General features: G+C 38.5%; 1 protein-coding gene across 3 annotated transcripts in view; it reads right to left on the reverse strand.

The window, feature by feature from the left end:
* ADCY7 (adenylate cyclase 7) overlaps positions 1-5,133 on the reverse strand; it is a 42,933-nt gene extending 37,800 nt beyond the window's left edge. For all 3 annotated transcript variants that reach the window (XM_074913463.1, XM_074913461.1, XM_074913460.1), the window contains exon 1: positions 5,040-5,133. The gene's annotated coding sequence lies outside the window, so the exon portion shown is untranslated. The remainder of the gene's footprint in view (positions 1-5,039) is intronic.
* Between the last annotated feature and the right edge of the window lie 16,696 nt (positions 5,134-21,829).

Below are 21,829 nucleotides of genomic sequence, written 5' to 3' on the forward strand. Positions count from 1 at the left end.
TTGTTCACCTAAAGCTGTTTACTAAAAAGCAGTCTCACCCATGAAATATTAAAACAAACCTTAATAGCAAGGACCAAGTGAAGTGATACACATTGCCTTATTCCTCACAATAACTGCTGCACAAAAGCAAGCAGAACCAGTTTTTCTATCTTTAATACAGCACTAACGACAGAGGGTAAAGTTTTGATTTCCATTCCATCTTTCCTTCCCCAAAAATGACAACAGTGTTTCTGAAATTACTTTAGCAATGTCAATGACAAGAATGATTGTTGACCGTAATTACCCATTAGCAGATATTAAAATGTAATCGTGAATCTATAAACATTCAGTAGAATAACTGAAGGAGATTAGTAGATGAATTATGAATCTCAGGCAAAAATAATCTCCAGTCTAGTGGACTCCACAACTAATTCAGTCTCGGAAATGAACGTTAGCAATCCAAACGTACACCACAGGAAATACCACTCATGTTAAAGACAACACTTCTTCCTTTTAGACTTTGTTTTCAAATGCTAGCCTGCAGTCACCCTAGCCTTTTCTACTCATACAAAAATATTAAATAGAGAACAGATGTGTTTTTAATGATCCATCTGCTAGCAGTGGTAAATACTATGTGCACAGCTACGTTTTTTTACAAAAGTAAACTTTTTTTTGATAAATTTTGAAGGTTTTCATGTGAAATTTCACCTTCCTTAATTATGTTTAATTTCTGAAGAGCTCTTTCTGCTCTTCAGATAAGAAAAATCTTACTTACCTCTATCTTCTATTTTCTTAAAGAAAGTGAGCATACCTACTTCAACACATCATCACTCAAAACTATATTTACATAAAGAAGCCAAATCAATACAAAAAAGTAGTCTCTCATTTGGAAAAAAATCAGGAGGCAGAAGAAATCCCACCACATGTCAGAAAATAAGGGTAAAATGTGACACTACATCACCTAGGCTGTGCCCTTGAACACAGAGCCACAGCAGTGATAATACTAAATACACTGCAAAGAAAGTGTTGAAACTGAACTTTTAAAATTCACATTCTTATTTTGGTACATTGCTTCTTCTCGTGGCATTTGTTCTACAATAGCCTTTAAAATAGGAATAACAAATTATGTCATTTGAGAACAGTCTTGTAGTCACTAATAGAAATGGAAGATGTAAAGTAACAGAGGCTGTGGTTTCATGAACACCTGAGCCCAAGAGCCAGCCAAGAGCACCCAAAGGAGAAGGTCTCACCCACGCGGGCCCCCATCCTGTGCCTGCTGCTCCGGTCCCCTGCCCAGGCACCCAGCTCCTGCACCCACCGGGCTCTCTTTGGAGCCTATTCACCAAATACAACAGAAAGCTGTTTTTGTCAGGTCATTTCTCCGTCAGGCTGGTGGAGTGCAACAGCTAGCGAGAGGTATAGATAAGGTCTGGAGCTGGCCCAGTGTTTGGAAAGGAAAGGCAAACCACAAATAGGAAAGCAAGGACAGCGGTGAGTTGTTAAACTGACTCATCACTCCACACAGGTCCACAGCCTAAGAAAAAGGAAAGAGATTACAGTGACAGAAAGAAATCTCTATGCTACTGATCCGGGTAGGACAGAGAAATGGTGACAGAAGATAGCTCAGGAAACTCAAGATGTATAATTTAAGACTAGCTCACAAACTACGTTAGGAAAAAAAGAAAAAAGAATCCCTATAACCAGATTGATGCACCTGAATTACATGGGAGGGTTTACTACTGTTCTAAGGTAGTTTATTGTGCAAACACATGATGGTTCAACCAACAAATCTATTAAGCCTTATAATTAACAGCTGGGTCTGGCTCAGCAGGGATGGGGGGGAGACCTTTTTATAATACTGATTTTTATAAGCAGCAAACTCCAGGGTGTAAAAAGATATATCACGCCAGAAGGAAATTGAGCTGTGCTTTGCATCTTTCTAAGTCCAAGGTGTGTGATTATTTCATGATTCTCAGACTCCCTGTCACATTTTACAGATAGATTTTCTGATTTTAGCTGGCTTAAAATTGAACTTACTACAAAAGTCAATATTCCACTTACACTTTAAGTTTTCAGTGACCTGTTTAAAATTCATGTCTTTGAACACAGCAACCTCAGAAGTCAGGATAGCTTTTCATTGTGTAATTTCAATTTAATTATATCAAAACCAGAATGCTGGTGCAGTTGTTTATAGAAATAAATCTCACAATATTAGACTCTATAAAGTGCAGGAAACTGCCCCCGAAACACAGAGTATTTAACTTGAACACTATGGAGAAAAATAAAGGTTTCAGCTGAGATAGGAATAGGGATGAAGTGTGTGTGTAAACCACAATAATTTCTGCTAGAATACCCCTGAATTTTACAGAAATTATAATCCCTGATATTTTCAGAAGATTTTTTTTTTTTTAAGAAAAAAGAAATGTATTACACTAGGTAACACACTGCCTATATTCAAATCAGCACTAAGAAAAAAAAACACTTCAGGAAAGGTATGTTTAAACTGTTGAGTTTTTTTCAGACATTATAATTTAGGATACAGAATTATAAGCATAAAGTGAACAAAAGTTCTCAGGCTGACTACCAAAGTTCAATATAATTACTTAATTATAACTAGAATGAAATCTCTCTCATTTGTATATCAATATTTTAAATATGCCTCAGCTTTTCTAGCTCACTAAAGCAATCACCATCACAGACTGCTGGTGTGACAGAGCCAGAGTACAAGGATATAACTTGCCTCTTCTAACTCTGGCTAGATATGCCAACAGATGTTCAAAAAGAAAAGAAAAGAAAAAAATCAAAAAAATATCACTGTGAACTGGAGTGTAATGGGCATCACACATTACTCTTATTTTTTCCATGTCTCAATTATTTAGGGAGAGTGTTACAGGTCAACATAGAAATGCATCCGTCCTACCTCTAGGGTAAATAGTCTATTTGCACAGAGCAGGTGCAATCACAATATGGCAAGGGATAAGGCCCACACTATGGGCGGGAAGCAGATAAAACCTGTCTCGAGCAAGATAAGAAATCACTTGCTATTTAGGTTCAGTCCAGCTAACACCAGTAAAGCAGAGAGGGAGGCTCAAAGATAAAAACCTGTCTCTCCTATCTACAATACTTCCACACTACTAAAGTGAGAAGAAATACATACAGGCAGCTGAAATTCAACTAACATACCAACGTCAACAACAACTTTGGTTTCTCTGGCTTTTTTTTTTCCCCCCAGTCTCTAATTTTTCAGATGAACTAACATTGGCATGTACATTAAAAATGTGTCACTGAATAGTAGGTAACAGACCTTTAAGGTTGCTCAAAGCATAAATCAGCACTATATTCCTACCATACTCTTATCAGTACAGAGTTCTATTACAGACCAAGTGTTTTTTTAAAGCAATCTTACATCATAACCAAATGCAAGAGTAAACCATAATGTCAAGAATAACATCACTTGTGTCTATTGCCAAAGGCCAAAATGTTTGTTTCTATCTGAATTTCTGCTTACTCAACAGTATCATCTGTATCATTCTCCAGATTAGTATTCCTCCCAAAGCAAACAGACACACTGGCAACCTCACTTTGGAAATAAACCTCAGCCCAAGGCCAAGAGATGGACAATGGAAAGAACATGATTATGCATCAGTACCTGGAGCAGTGTACTGCAGGATGATATTACAGTACAAATATTTTTGTTAAGTTAAAAAATGCCCTTTCAGTTTAGGAAAACAAAGACTTCATATTATTTATGAAACCAGGAGAAAGGGGACAGATTAAATCCAATTTTCCCTTAACTAGTACTTCAAGAGTAAGTCCAATCAAGTACATGTATTAAAAATTTTATTTCTATGTACTAGTTATTACAGGGTAATTTGAATGTTCCCCAAACTTCTTCACATATCAACCATGTAACATTTGTTACACCACCACATCCGTACTTCACAGCCAAAAAAACTCAAACTAACACTTGCAATAAGGAAGTTCCCTCCCTTGGAGGTTAGGTATTAAAAACACCACCAAGAAGAAATACCTATGCTTCTAATAGAAGCATTGTTTCTACAGCCATACCCCACCTCAGGACACAACAGCAGTCACATACACACAATTCTTTCAAAAAAGTTTTCCAAAATGTAACATTTGGTTTAGGACCATTTAGGTCCTTTGTGGACCCATTGGGAAATAAAACAACAATAATGGCCTGCAAACCTCTGAAATCTTCTGTTTTCAGTCCCACTTGATAATAACACACACTTCAAAATTGTTAGGAGTTGTATATATGTTTTTTACTGATCCAGACAATGCCACATGAACCAAACATTCATGAGTGCCTGGGCAAGCTCTCTCGGATCAATGGAAAGAACCGAGCCACGCAGAAGCAGTGAGAAATTTCCACAGACAACCAGCATGCCTCACCGGATTATTTTTGTTTTCCATGCTAAGTTTTGGCAGTCTACTAAGATAACAGAATGTCTGAACACAGATCTAGGCACAATCATTCTTCTCATTTCATGTTACCTTTCATCTTACCATTTTCAAAGCTTTGCTTGACAGCCAGCCCTACTGTTCCCAACTCCAACAGGCTACTGGAAATCTGCACCATGCAAAGCACTGACTCACCAAGGGAAACATGGGTATCTCACCTGGCAACAGCCAAAATGAAGATACACTTTCAAATTAAACTAAATTCTCTTTAAGTAGTTTTATCCTTTGGATTTGCTGACACTAAATCCAGTTAAGTAGTATTAAAACAGAACTAGTTAATAGCAAAACTTCAGGATATTACAAAAATCACTTTTCTAAAAAGCTATGCAGTTACTGTCACAGAGCAACATGAAGTCCACAGAAGAACTTTTCCAAATAGCAAGTATGCAGCTACTACCCTAGTGAAGGTTATCACTGATCAGTATCTAACCAACCCCCAGGCCTGTGCGCGGCCATTGAGAAAGCACTTTTTACCTGGACTGTAATGCTGAGCTCTGCATAACCGATCACTCTGGGGTTTTATTCCCTAAATCTTACTGAGACTACTGACAGAACATACATGCTTGTTGTTTGCTTACCATTACAGGCCAGAGGATTCATCAGCAAAGGTTGTATTTCTCCATTCTGCTATGGTCTGTTTGATCATTTCGAAGTTCCTGCAGTAGAGTGAGTGTAGCCCATTCAGGTATGATCCTTGACACTGAATCTTCTGACATATCACATGCACCAACCTGCAACAAGACAGTGAACCTTTACTCCAAGGACCACTGTAAGCATTAACAATGCTTTTATTTTTTCCCCTCATAGTTAAAGGAAGAAAAACTCTCCACATCAATATATGTCTCCACATATTATGAACCTTTTACCCAAACAATCAAGAGAAGAAAGAGTACATAACTATACTATGGGCAAGCTGCAGTACGAATGTAACTTGATTGAAATACTTAATGAATGATAGATGGAAATGTCTGAGAAGGCAGCTGAAAACTGATGAGAATTACCACCTTTATGCTGATCCCAATGCTTTTCAAGAAAGACCTGTGTGACAGCAAAGGATACTCTGCTAAAAATAGAAGAATGTTTTACTAACTCGTACAGCATTCCTGATAATGAAAGCCTCAAGTTTTTCAGTAAGTTTTATTACACACTAGATCAAATATTAACAACTAGCAATTAAGGGGGGAGTAAAAAAAAAAAACACCCCAAGATGAAAAATTTGAATAAAACAAGGTATAATTCAAAATAGTATAAAATATTATTTGGGATTTTGGATCACAGATCAGTGAATATGACAATATGGCAGGAAAATCAGTTTTTAAAAACCCAAATCCATTCCCTCCCTGCACCTTGCAGCTCTGGATAAAGACTTATCTACTGTTAGTATGGAAATGAAGATATTCTGTCCACGAGGTTTGCTTGTCTTGGAGCATGAGAAGGGCAGAAAGGCACATTCCTAGGGTGTCATGATCACAAAATTGTATTTCCACGTAGGCAGACGATCAGAAGACATGGTCAGGTTATCATACTTGAACTTGGCACACCAGCTCTCTAGTAGGGGAATTCATATCATACATAACAGCTCTTGGCCTTGTCTTCCTTTCTTCCTACTTTATCATCTTCACATGCATCATGAGAATAACTATTTAGATGTTACAAGATGCCAAAAAAACCTCAATACCTCAGCAAAGTATCAGGCACCAGTAGGAGGCATGGGTGCTCACTAGTCATTGCTGGGATCCAGTACACGCTCACCAGGGACAGGAACCAAGAGAAGTAAATGGTTATACAGCAGGGTTGAAACAATGACCCAGAGGAGGAGAGGCCCAGAGCAGGAAATTGGAATTAAGATGTCAGTGGGAAACCTGATACAAGTTAAATAGTTGTGCTGGGAAGGGAAGGTATGAACATTTACTTTGCTGTTCACCCCAAAGCACTCACTCTCTCACACATCTCTCTCACTAGAGACCCACTTTGGAAACCAAAAGGCAAGTGAAACTGCCAAATAATCTGGCACAAAATCAGAGCAAAAAGAATTCAAATAAGCCTATAGTAATTTTATGTTAGTTTTTTCCTAGGATATACAAACTATAATCAACACTCAAAATAGGCACTCTATTCTGTCACAGTGGGTTAAATGTCCAGTTCATACCTAAGCCCTAGGACAGTTGTGATCAAGTCCCACTACCTTTTGGCCAGGAGTTAGCTCCACCTAGTGAAGCCCAACAGGCATCAGTATTTATAAAAATTAGTTGGAAACTGAAGATGATTCTTAAGAAAAAGGTCAAGATCTTGACAGTCTTCTGGCAGCTTTGGAGCTAGATTAGAGGAAAAAACAATAAGACATCTCTCAGAGTTCATCTAAAAAGGCAGATACGAATCTGCTGTGTCTGTGCATGTGTAAATCAGATAAAAATAAGACTTTGTTTAACCTGTTACGTGTTCAATCAGGAATGCCCAAATAAGCTGCTTTGTTACTTTCTCCTTATTATTTATCTAATATAAAGGATGAGTCCCAATATAAAGGATCAGCAGAGATGCCTCATGTTCCTTTGAAACCAACCAGTGCTGTCTGGAGAGCAATACTGGGCAGCAGTTTACTGGTATTCAGTTAGGAAAATGAGTAGGATGCCCAAATAGTTAGGGTGTCCCAGAAATTCCATAATGCCTTTTAGAAAATGCCTTTTAGAAAAATCTACTATGACAGTTTTAAAAAAATCAACCCAGAAACAACACTCTTCAGAGATTTTAGAAGAGGAATTAAAGGACCTAGAATTGTTGTTTCCAACGTTTATGAAGGTGTGTAATTGTAACAATTTGTACTTGCAATGTACTTAGTTAGCTTTTAGAGAAATAATTTAAGGACTATGCCAAATTCAAAGTCTTACTGATTTTTTAAAAGTTATTTTTTAAAGATGTGCCTAAAAACATAACTTTTGCCAGAGCCCTCAATAAACAATTTGTCCTGGTTTCAGCAAAATTCACTTTAGTTGCAAAGGGATCAAGATGCTCCCTCACAAGTCTTCTCAGGATCAGGTCCTGACAGCGTGCTGCTTATCATACACAGACATTACAAACAAAGATAACAAGTGACAGAAATACTTTACATCAAAATGTAAGGGAGGGGGGTAGTAAAAACCAAAAAAAAGATTCTCGCTCTCTGTCTTTGTAACTGACGCTCCTCGGAGGCACAGAGACCAGTCTGCCGAGCAGCAGCACGTTTCCGGAAGCGATAGCAGACTCAGTACTTTGAGCCATTTTTTGATCTGCAAGACAGACAAACCTCTCTGCATTCAACACTAACCACAGGCACCTATTTCCGTAAAAACAGCTTGCAGGCCATTTTCATTTTGACTGAAGAACATTTAACCAGTTACATTATGAGCACCGCACCTTGCTGCTCTAACAGCAGTTGCTTTTCACACCTACCAAATTGTTATTTGCGCAGTATTGAGCTGGTGGATCAATGCTGCACCTGCAGCACAGATCTGCTTTATTGTGTTTTTTTAAAAAACTAGCTAAATTTTATCAAGCTAAAACTGGTCAAAGGTGGAAAAAACCCCTACCGTATTAAAAAAAAGTTTTCCTTTTGCTTCTTATTAACACCTCTATTAACCATCTTCAAACTTAAAAGAAAAATCTTGGAGTAGGATGCAACAATAGTTCTTGATTAACTTTAGGGAGACTTCAGTAGCTTCAAGAAATACCAAATTTCACATATCAGAAACTCCAGAATGGAGAGATTATTTTTGTATTATGAAATCCCAGATTTATCATACTTCACCGAAAGTAACACTCATTTGGAGCAAAGACATAAAATTGTTTGATTCTTCCCAGTTTTATTCAAGACATCTGTTCACTGATCATTCACCAGCACACTAAATAAACTGTGGCAATCCAGATTTCACTGTTATTATAGAAATTACACAGAAGTTAACAAAACTGATGTCTTGGCTTCTTTTTCAAAAAAGCAGCCCCCTTCACTTTTTTCTTTTGATCCAGTTATAAGATACACTTTTTATTCTGAGCAGTAGCTTCACTTTTTAAACATAAGTACAAAATATCAACGATAACAGCTTTGACTACTATTTTCAGAACTTTCACACTATCCTTACTCAGACTTTCTGACTGGTTCAGTGGACACCTCCACAAACCTCTGTAAAGAAACACTGCAGTGCACCAAGTTTCTGGTTATCTTAGTTTATTTATTAACTCAAAAGTATAAAGTTGCCACAAGTCTCAAGAGTGTACTCTGCAAGTAGGCATAACAGCAACACCAATACTGCTGAAGTCCTAATCTGAATGCTCATCCTGAATATCCACAACTGTAGAAATATCTTAATTAAGTTCAAATTAATCACATTTACACTGAGAAGTGAAATGTTTTACAGGAAGTCTCTTGTATAATTATTGAATGACTTCACTAATATTCTGAACTGAAATACTAACATTTGTTTGAAATCTTTTTGGGCAAAAACGTAGTGGCATAATGTATTCCCAACACAGATTTGGAAGTATTTCATATCAAATCTGTTAAAACCACAGTTTATTAAGTATCTGTGACTAAACAAAAGTATTTTAAAACAAAAATGTGATTTGTATTATCAAAATACCATGCTATACTTCAACTATATCTTAACAGGCAGATCCTTCAGACAACATTTTAGAACACTGCTAAAATTATTTTTCCCTCAGCTACATGTAGTCCATACTTAAGAACTCTCAATATTTTTCAGAAATGTTTAAAATAGATTTCATATTATATTTCTAAAATAAACAATCATTTATAAACAAACTAAAATTATTACAAATACTAGATGCTTCTTTCTACTTTACTGCCTGGCTATACACTTACAGATCTTCTAAAAATCACTTCCATGTTATCCTAAATGATACATAAGGAAATATAAATTGAACTGATGCTTAAAATTTACTTTATCCAGAAATGACCAAGGCAGTTTACTGTAGAAACAATATAAATGCTCAGAAACAAAACAGAAGGTCAGAACAAAACAAGCATTAAGACTGGCACTACTTCCTCTCCCATACCACCTTCAAAATTATACTGAAAACCACAAGTCGAGAGTGTATCGATTTCTCCCATAATGGGGATTTTAAAATTCCTAAACTATACCATGAAAGAGCAGGCTGACTGTACATGTTACAACTCACTGAAGAGCCTTCACTTCCCTTCTTTATTTTACCTCTTGTTGCATCTGAACTTGGTTACAACTCACATGAGATGAGATCCTCCACTGGATACACCTAGAAAACTGGATTTCTACACAAAGATTGGTTTCTCATCTGTTGGGAGTAGTATTTAATTAATGCAAGAACTGCTTCCTGAATGCGGGAAGTAAGAACACATGTGCATGCAGAGCCAATCTTTTAAAGCACTGCTAAGAAGGGCTCCAGGAGTTTCTGGTACAATCTTTCTTAGTCTGACAGGTCTACATAGCACTGCTGGAGTGGTTTTCAGTTGCAGTAATTAGGGTTTTTCTACCTGGTACAAGAAGTTAATTAAGAACTTAGGAAACAGTAGATCATATTTAAACTATTTCCTATGTAAAATTGCAACTTTTTTTAACAAGCAAATGCAACAACAGAAACATCATTACTGCAAGGCTGTTTCAAAGCTTACAGGGTTTCTGCTCTTGCAGCTGCAGCTCTCCAGCTTCAGTGGAAGCTATTGGTAACTCAGCGTGGGTCTATCTGAAGCTCTCTTTCAGCACATTCATACTACTGTCTCATTTACATGTGTACCTTGACAGGGTTGGTAGGGACGGGGATTTACACCAAAACTAGCCTCAATGAAAAGCAGTATAGAGTTCAAACCGTACAGGATCAACCAAAGGAGACAGAGAATCTGCCAAACTAATAGTGCAACAGTGGACTTTAACTATTCATCTATAAACAGATCAAATGGCATAATGAGATAAAAAATTAAAAGTTGCAGAAATTCAGAAATTACAATCGAGGAAGTAATCATTCAAAAGTGAAAAACAGCAATATCCTTTAATGAAAATGTAATTAACTATACAACGTCCATACAATCCCTGAGTTTATCTTCTGATGTTGAGGGAGGAAATAAGTTTTTATGAACACTATACCCCAACAAAATACACACTCATAATGGACTTAAGCCATAGCCCTAAGATCTGACTTGCTGGTAGTTTCCTAAAAGATAACCCACGATTCAAAGACTTCACATTCTACACAGAAACACAAGGAGAAAGCCAGTAGTTAGTTACACATAGGGAAAGTGCTCAACGAAAACCCATGCTATGAAACACCTCAGGAGCAGATCTGGGAAGAGAACCCAGGCTTGATAGTTCACTGGCCAAATTTTACCTGGTGTATCAGGGAGCACCTGCGGAAGCACAAATCACTGATTTAATTAGCGGCACAGCCATTTCCCTGCTTTTCAAAATTCTGGTTACTTTTAACTTTCACTGAAGTTCTTTAGCACAGTTTAAGAGCAGGCCTGAGATCCAAATATTGCCAAAACCCCAAGAACGTTATTTCAATAACCACATCCTGTGGTTAAAGCATAATAAATTCCAGAGGTATTTTTCTTGCCTGTAATCCGATTTTTCCATCCTGTGCACATACAGATTCTCAAACCCTTCTGAATCCCTTAGCCCCTGTATGAGAAGGACAACCACTGTGGTTAAAGTAAAGAACTCAAAACCCATTTTCTAGCTTTTGGCTTTCCCACAGATTTCCTGCTGGCTGGCTGGCTGGCTCAGAGTGTGTGGTACCCCTTTTTTCTCTCCCGAAGGAGCTGACCTAATATCATCATCCACACACAAAAGGTGCCAGCAAAATAAATGAATACTCACAGGACATTTTACGAATACAGTAGTCCCAGGCTTATAAGACACAAATAATTCTAGACTATAACAATGCATTACAGTAAACATCTTCACTGGTACTTAAATCTTTTGTTGGACTTTAATCTCATACTTCCAGAAACGGATATAATCCCTGGAGGAGAATGTCTGTTCAACTGTGGTAGGAAGCACGATGCTGGGCTTTGAGAATGTCTGTTCAACTGTGGTAGGAAGCACGATGCTGGGCTTTAAGTATCACATAAAATAATAATTAAGTTATTGTGTAATATTATTAAATTTAAAAAATAAATATATAACTAAAGAATGCATGATGTTAAGGATAGCAGAATGTCAGTCCTTCAACTCCCACTGACAGACAGAGCAATTACCAAAACACCACAGTGAATCAGTGCTGTAATTTCAGTTACAGAAACGGGGGAATCTTTCATTTAACACCAATTTTTTCAGTAGCAAATGAAATCAGTATCTCAGCAATGGCAAGACAGAACAGTGGATGAAATCATTAAGTTCCTTTCATTCCTTTCATGCAGTTGTAATAACACAACCACTACTTTTTTAATGTACGGTTCAAGCTGACACATGCATCGTTACCATCACATCCTTATTTCCAAATTTTTTGCTCAAGCAAACAAACCCTACTATAATGGGGAAAGGGCCTATGTGTGAAGTGAGAGGTATCACTACCAGGAATATATTAAAATACAAATATCTATCACAGCAAATGCATGCTTATTCAGAAATCACCACCCTCCCTACACACAGAATTTAAATTGGTTTAATTAACAGAAATCTAGAGAGGAAACTTTTAGTTGTTTAAAATAAGCAGCAAAGCCACAGGTCTTGGCTATGGCTCTGCAACAGGGGCTTCTCCAGTAATATTTGCTCAACAAGTTTCTCCTCCTCTTCCTCCCTACCACTCGCTCCTATCTTGTCACCACACAACACCATTCTTTTGCCACGTGCATGTCGCTGTTTCTAGGCCCACATGCAGTCAGATCAGCTCAAAAATAACCATTTGTGTCTCCTAGCTTTTCTTTTTGCCTAAGAGGCAGATGGGGTCAGTGATTGTGGGCAGCGCAGCTTGGTGGGCAGTGTGGCTGGCACAGCTGAGAGCGGCCAGCTGTGGAGCAGAGGCAGGACAAGGAGGTGACGGCAGGAAGGTGCTCCTTCACCTGGAAATGCTGCTGCAGCCATCGTGGAAAGGAACTGTGCTTCCACATGTGCCCCGAGACAAGGGACAACCTGGAGAGATGCTAGGCAAGAGCCAGCAACCCAAAAGATCAACTTTGTGGAGGAAACCAGACCTCTCAATGTTTTTGCTAAACAAGTAGTCAGGGTCGTCCATAATTCTCCTGACAAAAGCCATTAATAGTTTAGTTATACCCAGTCCATAATCTCTGGGAAATATTCAAGAATTTAAAGAACAGGGACTAATAAATATACACAAGCGGAGAAGACTTACTCCAGTCAGACTGGCTCATCCCATCTCTGAGAACTGGATCTGTGAATGAGGAGATCCAAGATGCTTTCCCAGACTAGGGAGGAGAGTCATAATTGCATCATTTTTCTAGATGAGCAGTGTCAACGATTTCGGCTCTGAGTCAGTACTGAGCCAGTCAATGCCCCGCAGCTGTCCCTGGGGCACTGTGCTATTAGAAGTGATGACTTTCACAACAGGCTGCGGAACAGGATCCAAGCTGACTTACACTTATTAAATAAATAAATAGAGAACTGCTACTTTATTTTTCAGTAAGAGTAAGAACATACTGCCAGTACTTTGGGCAACTTCCAGCAGCCAAATTACTGTTAATGTCCAGAACGCTTTCAACTTTTGTCTGGGGGCCTCCAAGATAAGTAAATAAAACCTCATGTACTCTTATTTCTATCAACACTTTGCAGAAAGAAAAAGCCAGAAAAATGTCCGACTTGCTAGAATCACCCTACCAACACTATTCACATCATCTGACTGCCAGAATCATGCTTCCACCACTAAATCACACTTAAAGTTTGCTACCTAAAAACCCAGTAATTTCACGTGGGGGGAAAAAAGTGCTCTTTATTTCCAATTTACAACTGTTACATGGCAAGATCTACACCAAAAGTATCTGTATTCAAGTGCAGGAAAGGCAGGAGGATTAATTGCAGGAGTTTCAAGATAAAAAGAACTATTCAAAAAGCTTAGCTCACATCTTCAGTCAAAAGGGAGTTAAGCATACAAACTGAAAAAATATCAATCATTTTGTGATCATTTTGCAGTTCATGATACATATTTTACATATCTCACACACCTTCCCTAGGCAAATCTCAAAACCAATTATTTTTGCAATTGATTACCACTCTAGAAAGACATACAAGTTCCTAATGAGACAGAAACAAAAAAGCCACTAACATTTACTTGTGTGTAGTGTTTCTGAAGTAACACACTCCCCAAATATTTACAAATCCAAAGCCCACTTTTACAGTAACACTTTCCTCAAACATTTCTGTTGGTTTTAAATTGTTACTAAACTGACTTTCACTATGAAATACCATGATGCTTGAAAGAGAATGTAACTCAAAGGCAAAAATTTAAGAGATGAAGCAGAAACCACTGAAATACAATATAATGCACAACATGACAAATCCTGTATTCGTATCTATCACTGAGTCAGCCCACTTCATCCAGGAGCTAACAGCCAAATGTTTCACAGTAAGAAAAAATGTAAGCCATATGCAACCCTTCAGTGACCTAAACCACACATAAAACAGGCACATCTACATTTTTAACTACTCTACAGATTACACACAGACATAAACATTTATTTAAATCATGAAACACTGGTTTACACCCAGACTTCTACTTTATCACCATGTTAAGCCTAGGCATACAGACACCACAAGAAATCAGAAATGAGGAAGGGAAAGGAGAAAAATCTAAGTGAAAATGTCTGGTATGTATTTTTGTTAAATAATTCTTATCAACTTCTTAAAATTACTGTAAGCAGTTACTGTTTGATGATCTATGTATTCAGGCACATGTATGTTGGACTGTACCAATAATTTCATCACTGTCTTTTTGTTACGTATACATATAAGCATATACAAGCACAAAAACCAGATGAGAAAATAAATTTAAATACAAACAGTCAAAATTGAAATTTCAAAACATGATAGTTGCTCCACAGTGTTTTTACAGACACAACTGCTTGAATATGTTCAGTGACAAGCATAGAAAAGACTGCCTTTCACACCAACTCTCAGTTTAGATGGAGTTTAAAAAGCAGGTATGTGCAGGAGACCTAGCAGATTTGCAAGAAACTAACAGTTCAAGCAATGAAAATCGAAAAAAAATCAGTGGGGTAAAAGAAAAAAGCATCCCTTGCGGAAACAAACTGTACACTGTCTGTAGCAGATGTCAAGCATAAATTAAGAAAGCATTTAGAAAAAGTTTTTATATTTAGACAATAGCTAGGGACAATGAATGTAGAAACTAACATTCACTGACATTTCCACCCAAAACACTGATTTATGAAATCCTGAATTCTTAGGATGACGCACAAAAGGAGTAGAATAAAAGTAAAAGCATCCCTAGTACAAGAGATACTTTACATGTACTGTGCATACTAGATGTCTGCTTTATCAACATCACAGCTGGAATTAAACCTGTACTGTGAACATAAAGCGTGGATTCAAATAATCCACAATAAACAAATATTAAGATTTAAAGAAAATTATATTCATGACAGTAAATACAATAATACATCAATTCTTTTAAGTGTTGTTTGATTACAAGTTTCCCCTAAAGTTTCCTCCCTTGGCTGAGATAGAGCCTGGAAGCTAGCATAAAAATGTGTTTAGAAACCTATAATTTAAAAAAAAGCAGTAAGTCCTAACTGTAATAAATAATGCTGAATGAACTACCACTACATACATGAGCAATTCTAAAGTTTCTCCTTACACTGTGAATTCAGATTGTGGCACTGAGCCCTCCCTACTCCTGAGAAACTCTGATTGCGGCCACGCGTGACCTCCCCAGAGCCGATACAGACCGGACCAAAGGTCTGATCCTCCCCGCTCACAGACAGGGAGCAGCGCTTGGCCTGATGGCTGCTCCTCTTACAAGCACCTGAGTGACTTTCCCCATGTGCCCTTCTTTTATGACTCTACAGAAACCATCAAGAGGAGTTCAGTCTAAGGAACAGGGACAATTCAGTGGCTGATGCATCAAGGAACTCAGACCACATAGTAAGTCCAGGTCAAAAGATCCCAAATAAGAAAAAGTGTATTCTCATTCTGGCAGAAGTCGAACAAAAGAAAAGCCAGGAAGCTCATCAATAAAAGTGGATGTTCAGCATTCCTACTTTGAAAAGGCTGAACCTCTAGTTCTTTTTCAGAAATTGTTCTCTTGCACAAACAAGTTACAGTAAAGTACAGAAGTAACTGCCTCAATTCAAAACCATACGGCCTATTCCAGAAGCAGAGTTTATAATCTTAGCCATATACTCCGTGTAGTGTGCTTGAAATCTAAAATTAATATTTCATTATACAGAAATATACATTAAAATGTAATTCACAGGCCCAAGGAAACTGCTCAAAAGTTTGCAGACTTCTGTCTGTTAAGACAGGAAGGAAGTTATAGGAATGATTTAACCTGCTGGCTCACAAGGTTAGTGTTTTATCAGGATATTAATGATAGAGATTTTTAGCGAACATTAAATCACAAAATTGTGTTTTAAACACAGTTTTTAGCACTTGACCGCAGAGAAAAACTAAACTTAGGCCAAAAATGGATCAAAATTCACAAGTGAAAAATGAGCCTTACAGCTCTGAAGTTTTTGAGGGTGCTTCCTGCCAGGTTATTACCTTATAAATAAGATTCAGGTGGTTTTTTAAATAAGCAAAAGGCCAGGTAGGTAAAAATCACTGTTTCCTAGCTTTCCACCCTGTTAGCTCTACATCAGCATAGAAAAGAATGAATAATGAATAGTTTATGGGAATACAGGCAAACATCCCAAACAGCTTAGAATTACATAAAACTGTATCTTGGGATCATTCTGACACAGGTATTATTTCCAATCAAAAAGCATACAGTCTGTCCAAATTAGCAAACTATCCAGATTTTAAAGATTTTTTTTTTAAAAGGTACCATAGAAAAGAAAAAAAATACCTAGTTACACAAATAAATTATTAGTAGAGAGATTAAAACTTGAGGATTAATAGAATGTAAAATCTCCACAGTAATAGCCAATGTACAAACTCACAGCCTCCTGTACAGGCAAGTAGAATAAACTGTCTCACATTTACCTTATGTAGGATAACACTACACACGGGTAATAACTAAGGCATTTTATCTTGTTTGCTGGCAACATTTTGCACAGTTATCGTCATCTTGGGTTAGAACACAGATTTGTTACCTGCCCAGTTACTGTCTAAAAACTACCCTGGCTGTAATTACCAAGGTGCTCCCCTGATGTAAGAACATACATTTATGTTAGAAGATATACACGCAGCCTGACTGCATACACTTCTGGAGCGGGTGAGGAAACAATGCTACCCTAAGCAGATCTGCTCTGTAATCACAAATTCCTTATGGTTGCCACAAGAACCTACATACATATTCTGAAGTTCAACTGGATGTTACTAATGCTCTTTAAGATTATTTTTGTTCAGGAAGGGGAACACAGGAAGGACTGGTTGTATGGCATTGCACTGAAGGAAGAGTGGCACTTGGCCTCTGCTGCTGAACAAGGCATCTTTAAAGACCATCCACAATTACCTGGGCTGTTTCCGGAGAGAACAGGTGGTTAGCACCTATAAAAACCACTTTTTTGGGGTCTGAACTTGAATTGTGTGGTAACCATGCAACAGACCACCCAAGGGTTTGCGACTGACCAGAGGGTCACACAGCAGCAAAGGGAACAGCAAGAGAATTGCAGTCTGCTTGAATCCCTCTCACAGAGCAAAGAAAAGCCTGCACTGGGGGCATCAAGTACAGAACGGGGACATGGGAACCCTGGAGAGCATCAACCAAATCTCAAAGAACACGCCAGAGAAGGGAGATTCAGGGAACACTCTGCAGTATAGTCTGCTTTGCACTGACCAGCAATCTCCAGCATCACCTGGAAAACCGCTTTTAAAATTCCCCCCACAACTAGCTATGTGGTGTTGGGACTGTCAGCTCTCTCATGCCTCCAAGAGTTAAGTGTTCCTAGTGGATGGGACTCCAGAGAAGTTTACTTTAAACAGATGCAGAGAGTTAGCAGTGATGTTAAGGTCCAGGACAGTGGTTCCCCAAGGTGCAGGCTCAGTGAGCGAGCCCAGAGAGGCAGAACCCCAAGGTGTTTAGAGCACTCACATACAGGTGGACACAAACACAGCTAGCTGGTGTCTTGCAGAGAAGGGACAAATCAGGGTCATAACACCACTATCTAGCATAAAAGAGGAGAACTTACTAAATGAAATTCAACCACAGCACTGAAAAGAGGGATGGAGTTGTTCCCCACTCAAGAGTCTGCATGCTTCCCCTGCCCACTGCTAGGCCACTGCTCTGAGAGCAGGGTTCAGGTCAAGCAACTAAAAAAATATTCCTGGACAATTTGATCTTCAGTGTGTTATGTACCTGGATGCAAAAGTGCTTTTAAAACACACCAGGTTTCCAGAAGACATGTGCTGCCTTCCCCCTTTTGGTACCTCCAGAATCCCCATCTCAACGTTATCGCTAATCTAGCCTGACTCTGAATTGGGACAAGTTTTTCCTAGGTCCACTGTAGTATTGTTACACAACACAATTAGGTCTCCTCTGCCTGCAACCTACAATTATCCCTTTTCTGTGAGTGCAGTGCCACAGATGGACTCAGTGCCAATCAAATAAATCCTCCTTCCCACCAACTCACTTTTTTCCCCTCTTGAAAGCCCCTCTATTTCTAGTGAGAATGTTTTTATAGCATGTAAGAACTGCAGCACCTCATCCTCTTTCCAACTACCCCAACAAAACACCACGTTATTCAGTGTGCTGAAAGCTATGCTGAATGCACTGCACTGGAGAAGTGCTGCCTTGATGCTTGCCTTGGTTTACATGAGAAAGCAAATTAACCAATTCCCAGATTTCTAATTCCAAGATTTCCCACACTTTCCACAGCCAGCACTCCTCAGACTTACCAGCAAGTAATAAGTTTGGTTATTTTGGGTTTTTTTAGCAAGTGCTTCTTACAACATTGATTATCCATTTGTAAATGCACAAGCCCAAAGAATGATGCTGGGGATACTGATACACGGATCATGATAAGAAGCGATCCAGAAAGATAAAAAGAAACAAGCACAGTGTCTTTTAGATTCTGTAACCTCCAGAAATGACACTTCAGTTAGTTTTCTTTCTTTATACACATACATGTATATGTTTCTTTATACATGTATATGTTTCTTTATACATGTATATGTTTCTTTATACATGTATATGTATATGTTTCTTTATTTATAGATATACCTATTTTTATTGGCAGCATAGACAACTCCAAGAAAAGCCTAACCACCACTGATTAAGGATCTGTATTTCAATGCAGTTCAAAATAAGTACAGCAGAACACATTTCTAAATACAACAGGCTGCATAAACGTAGGACAAAAATTAATTCAACACGTAAAACAAGTGTTTAACTCTAGTCTGGTAAACCAGTTTAACTACAACTACATCCAAATTCCCTGTGTAAACATGCTTCTTAAACAGTTATGGAACACACAGCCAGTATAAGAACAACTCTCAATTCTTGCCTAAATCTGCCTAGATTCTTGAAAATCAAAATTTCCACCTTTATTCTTCCAATGTATCATTAATGAATTGCAATTTAATCTCCTTTATCTAGCAACAGCATTAATTTATTGGTCTGCACCTGACCAGAAGCAATTAACACCCACATGCAGTTCTGCTCACACTGACAACCTGTGTCACTAAATCATGTTCTACAACTCTGCATGTGAACTCTGAACATGCAAGTAATCAACATGACGGCTCACCGGGGAAAATAAAACTCCCTGCGTGGAATTTTGCCTATTGTGGCACTGTAAGAACTGCATCAAGTTGTTTTCACAAAGGAACTATACCAGGGTTTTTTCTTATTTCTCTGAAAGCTGAATGTGGTGTTTATACTGTTATCAAATTAAATTCTCCCCTTCTCAGAGCAACTCTTAGCTTTGACCACCTTCCAACAGCTGTGAATTTTGTATTATTATGTTACATGCAATAACACTGTACTTTCTTAGCAAATCACAATATATGCCAACACAGCTGTCGCTATAGCGCTGCAATGCGTCTTCTGACGTATTTTAGAAGTGCAGCATCCTGAGGAAAAAGGGAGTGGGGGACTTGTGACTGGTTTTGTATTACAATTAGCAGACTAAAAATAAAAAGTAAAAACTACTAAATCCAAAACAGGATACTCTTCAGGAACTTGCAAAAAACTTTAGGTGATTTTTAAGAAGTACTACAGTGAAATATTTTAATGTTCATTTCCTGCTGTACAAGTAAAGCAGAGAAGCAGAGCTTTTTCTTAAGTACTGAAATTGAGCTAATAATTCAATTGTCAATACGTCAAATCAAAACACTTTTCTGGCACGTCTGCAGAAGTATAACTTACTACTTGTGTAACTAGGAGCACAGTTTTACAGTACAGCAACCACTGAAGAGGGAACCATCCCCGTCTGTCTGTCCAGAAGCTCAGCAGTATGTTCTTGCCACTTCCTCTAGCCTAGCTGTTCTGTTCCTACAGAGGGGGAAAAAAACAAAACAAAAAAACCCCAGACTTTAAAATATGCTTATCCTATTAAAAAATAGCTTTTTGCCCATTTAGTTCCATGAATCAGCTCACCGGCAGGTCAGATGAGCACCAGTGCTGACTTCAGGGAGGGGTGGGAGCACAGGGGCAGGAAGCGAGCGGCGCTGCCCGATTTCAATGACAGCTGCTCACTGAACCAGATTAGCTACGCCATAAAAATCACACCCTTCATTACATTTACTCCTGTGTTTATATTCAAGGTCATATAAGAATATTTATAGAAAAAAATTATTTTACACAGCTATCATTAGTCATTTTTACATAACTAGCAGAAAGGAATTTAAAGTTCCCAGGACGTTCCCAAAAGCAGCTATGCCCTCCTGTAAATACACAAGCCCTGCTGAAAAAAACCTGTTAAATTCATGAACTACATGGATACTTCACAAGAGAGCAAAATTGGGCCCCCAAAACCCCCAAACCTCAATCAGCTCACAAGATTGCAAAGTGACTGGCAGATTATGTCAATTCTCGAGAAAGAAAAAGGATTTGGGGGTTGAAAGTCCACTGCAGAGGGTTCACAGGAAGCCAGGCTCCACCAGAGCTCCATCCCTCCAGCTCTCTGGACTGTCAAACCAAGGGGGCACATTGCCCCCACCTGCCGGTGTGACCGCTGCCCAGTGCCGAGGCAGGGTGCACCTCAGAAGCACAGCTTTAGCCTACAAGATGTGCCGCTTGTTTTTGCGCCTCCCAAACAGAACTGCTGCTGCTCCTCTGGCCCAACAGGAGGGAAGAGGCTCACACACCCCGCAAGGCTTACCCTCCCTTCTGATGGCGGACAGAAATAAATCAGGCCAGTAACCTACAAGTTATAAATCCCCAGAAGTAGTCTTTGCCTCTATTTTTCTCTTGTCTTCTAATAAACCACACAGGGCCTACATACACTAGTATATGCACTACACATAGAATAAGCAGGACACTAAGAACTAGCACAATAAAATATCAGAATTGATTCACTGGCTTTATCTGTGATAAAAATTTTTAAATCATTTCCACCTCAAAACCCAGTTTCTGATTAAAATGTACTAGTAATGATTACGCATATTTCTCACATCTTTTGTCATTTACTGTAGTTTATTCCAATAAATGTATATCTCACAAATATAAAAATGTTTGTTTCCTTGGCATTGAAACGACGGGCACCTTCATGGCAGCAGGCTGAAACCACCAGCAAAGGAGGAGCAGAAGATCAGGCAGAAAATGTCAGGAAGTGAGAAAGTTTTGATAACCATACCCCAGCTTCCTTTCAAATGAGGAAATTGAAACCGAAATTCAGTCCTGCTACTGGATTTTTTTTTTTTTGATTCAGTGGCACATAAACTCAGTGGCAGTAACAGATGAAAACATGTAGACACACCGAAAAGCCCCAGTACAAAGTTCATCCTCTCTCAACTTGACCCAATCTATTTTTTCCCCCCACAGACTAAATTTGTGCTTGTTTCAGCAAGCAGGTCCTGCCTCAAATACCGTAACAGATGGACTCAGGTTGACATGAGACAGATGCTAAGAATATCTGGCATTTAAATGAACAGAGTTTTATTGCCCATTCCCATTAATTTCAGCTGACTTTGAATCAACCTCAGTGAGCTGAGTCTGTTTGAACCCACCTTTGACAGCTCCTTCCCAGCTGCACTCATTACCCAGCCCTTCCATGTGCTTTGTCATTCTATTGGCATCCTTGTTTTGGTTACTTGGATGGAAAATGGTATCCAAG

This window comes from Athene noctua, chromosome 9 (assembly GCF_965140245.1).
Source record: "Athene noctua chromosome 9, bAthNoc1.hap1.1, whole genome shotgun sequence".
Lineage (NCBI taxonomy): Eukaryota > Metazoa > Chordata > Aves > Strigiformes > Strigidae > Athene > Athene noctua.